Source organism: Perkinsus marinus (genome assembly GCF_000006405.1).
Source record: "Perkinsus marinus ATCC 50983 genomic scaffold scf_1104296928266, whole genome shotgun sequence".
In the NCBI taxonomy this organism is placed as follows: Eukaryota; Perkinsozoa; order Perkinsida; family Perkinsidae; genus Perkinsus; species Perkinsus marinus.
This window is the reverse complement of record NW_003216874.1, coordinates 28895-32631: the sequence shown is the minus strand read 5'-3', so window position 1 is coordinate 32631 and position 3737 is coordinate 28895.

The following is a 3737-nucleotide window of genomic DNA, read 5'->3' as shown; positions in this document are numbered from 1 at the left end:
AAAATTTCCTCCCAGAATTTTCATATTGTCAACATCACCAACACATGTAGTTGATGACCATGTGCATATTATTTCATCCGAATTCCTCACATTTTCCCTTCCTTTTACGACGGCCAGTTGATACTATTTGCAATAATCTAGTTCGTTACATATTTACTCTTACTGGTATTATTGTAGTTTCTCCACCCTAGTGATATGTAAAACACTAGTGAAAAATATATATTTCACGACTACTGCATATCACCGCGAATATCATTATGCCACTCCACTAGCGAGCAACAGCGAGCAGCTTACATACCCTTATCCATAGCTCTACTCATAGGAGAAATCAATCACGTATTATAAAACGAAATTGGTAACTGAGGTGATGTGTACATGATCAACTACGTGTGTTGATAACAAAAAGAGAATTTCGGAAAAAATCCTATGCGATCTTGCAAACTCACTTTCTATGTGTGCACGTGCAGAAGTCGATGAAAAATAGGCAGATTACAAAATTCAAGGAGGTTTGTCGCTCGCTCTCAGCAGTTCGGGTTTCTGGTTGCCTTTGATAACAGATTTCATCTGTATAACAGTCCGGGTTTCTGGTTGCCTTTCAAAACAGAGTTCATCTGTATAACAGTTCGGGTTTCTGGTTGCCTTTCAAAACAGAGTTCATTTGTATAACAGTTCGGGTTTCTGGTTGCCTTGCCGGGTTTCGGGTTTACCCTTCAACTTGTCTTCCTTGGATTTTGTATATCACCAATGCAAAAGTGAAGTTGAAATACTCAACACTACTATCACTATCATCGATACGTAACCGATCAAGAGTGTTGTATTTTACAGAAAAGTATTACTATACTCGCCGATGTGTCCTAGTCTGAGCACGAGTATAGGACGGCTTTAGGAAGGGCCACCTAGATCCACTTCTACCCTGAATCTTCTGTATACCACAATTGGACGCTCCTAAGCTCAGTCGAAAAATTTCGAGGGAAAATTTTTCCGATTTTTATTTCTTCACGAATTCACACGAATATAGATGTCTTCACTAGATCTCACTATTAGTGGTAATCATTACGGGTTCATTCACCTGGTAGAAGGGTATATGGGAAAAGGACCTTCACCCTTATTCTTGCCGCTAATTCTTTCCACTCCCCCACAATTTCTTTTTCCTCTGCCGCCACAAAAAAATCTCGCTCGCCACAATTTCTCGTCTGCGCCCTATCTGGGGTGATACTATCTTCGGCTTGCCTCAGCGAATATCCTTCCGAATAGTCTGTAGATTTACTCCACGTGCAGCGAATCGGGAATCGCCCCACACTTTACTAATCAAATGGGCCTCTCCGTGCGTTGATGAGCCAGGAAAGGCGTCCGAGCGGCTAGAAATGCTAGCTACTACTACTACTATCAGAACTCAAATCATATGCCATCCAATTGAGGCACTCTTGATAGGTATTCGTATTGAGGAAAGTTGGTGGAGTTGAAAACGATTACTTCTTGCCTGTCGGTAGTCGGACGAGACTCTCGGGGCTAGGGAGATCCGAAGTATGCGAGGACCCGACAAAGTTCCACTGGAATATTATGTTTTAAGAAACTCAAGGGAACTTACAAGAATTTTCTTCTGATATTTTTTTAACTCCACGACGCCTCCTATCACGTCGTTCGCGTCAATACTTCTGAATTTTGCACGCGGCTGCCTTGCGGATGCGCTTCTGATACCTATCATGGGCATCGTCGAAAAACAAATGCCAGGACAGAGAGGAAACTCTCACACAGACGGCAGCAAACGGGGGGAAGTGCTGACGAAACTGAGTACTCTGGGGTGAGAGGAGGAAATCCCCGAATTTCAATGGGAGTCATAGTTTCCAGAACTTAAAATCTGTGTAATATGAATAATACTACTGATGAATTAATATTATATAAAATATAAAATATGAAATATGGGCGTATTTTTTCCTAGGAAAATTCAAAAAAATCTACGTTACTCATTCACGTCGTGAATAACGTAGATTTTTTTGAATTTTCCGATTTTAGATTTTTTTCGTGAATTTCGCGAATAGAACTTTAAACAAGTTATGTGATAGCAAACTTTGTGTCGCGTGAGTAAAACCTGATCGGACTGAGGAATTGCCCCCTAGCGGGCAATCTTAGCAACAGTCTTATTTTTTCTCGAATAAGGGGATTGTCAAAAACTTTTGCGCTCGTATCAGCAAGGAGCGCAGGCGGGAACACTGACGAATTATGATGCGGAGCGAGGTGCAAACCTCGGTTTGTCTGTAACGGCGATTACTGATCCAGTCAGAGCCTCAGACTCTGAGCCTGCGGCCGGTTACAGAACCACTGCCTGCGTCAGGGCTACCTATCCGTTTGTTTTGGAGTATGCTACGACGTAGCAGCTACCTTGACACTTCACCGTGTTGTCCTTGTGGCAATGCAGCCTTACCCGCTTGAATAAAATGATCATGGTGCGAACCTCGCACTGTGAAGCGCCACGCAATAACCGAAACCACCACCGCAACCTGGGCCTTACAGTGACATTGCGAATCGAATTCTCGCTCGCCACAAAAATATTTGATCATTCTGGCGAACAATGTTTCCCTATACTCGGCCTAACCGAGACCACTAACACAGGCATATATCCCAGACATCAACTGCTGCGTGACCACTCGTTTTTTGGCTTTTTTATGCCTATTTATGACAGCTTCGGTAAATTTGTCTTTATTTTTCCTTATTTTTCCTAATTTTTCCTATTCTTCCTATTTTTCCTGCCCGGAAGGATTTTTCTAAATTTCCTTCATCTTTCCGAAGGAAATGGAAGGAAGTAATTCGTGCCACCCTACGCGAGGGTATTTGCGAATAAACTTGAGAGACCAACGAGCATGTGATGCATTAGTTCCATTTTCACCATATACCTAACTTCATGTCTGTCTTTCATAGTTTCACGCAGTAATGCACGCCGCGTCCAGCATCGACAGGAAGTTCGGACACTTCCGGAATCCGCATCCTATGTAGACTGATTTCTCAATATTCGAATACCGCGAAAATATTTACAAACAGGTTCGGGGCATCAACAAGCGCGTATCTCATTTGTTCTTTCTGTCTGTCCCTCCTTGTTTTACGCCGTAATACACGACGAGTATCAATGCCAAGCTCGAAGATCTGCAAATCAAAACACTTCTCTCGATATTCGAACACCGCAAAGACATTTGAGAGTGAACTCAGAAGGCGTGGAACTCGTTTGCACCAATCTTAACATATGCCTAACTCCGTGTCTGCCTATCACAGGCAGCGATCCGTCGTTTTATTCTCGATGCGCGCCGATAAGTTTTGATAAAGAGTTCGACACTCGCGAATCGAGTCCAGGCTGTCCTGTTAATATTAGAATACCGCGAGTGTATTTATGAATAATCTTAATAAAGATTATTAGGAAATCCGAGGAAAACAGAGCTACATAGGTGGACAATGCCATAGGTGGGAAATGGCATCATTTAGCTCCGTGATGTAGTGATGACGAATAGTATCATATCGAATATCTATCATTAAAGAGTGACTTTGTGCTATGTAGTATCTTCATATCACTAGAGCTATCATAGCTCAGCTATGTTATGTTCCTTACTAGAAGTATTCAAAAGACTCATGTTGATGGGTCGCGTTTCGCGTTACACCATCACTTATGTCCCTCCACGTCCGTCTGTACGTCTCCGTGGCCAGCCAGTCAAATCCATCGATTTGATAGTATCAAGTCGACCCGAGCTGCA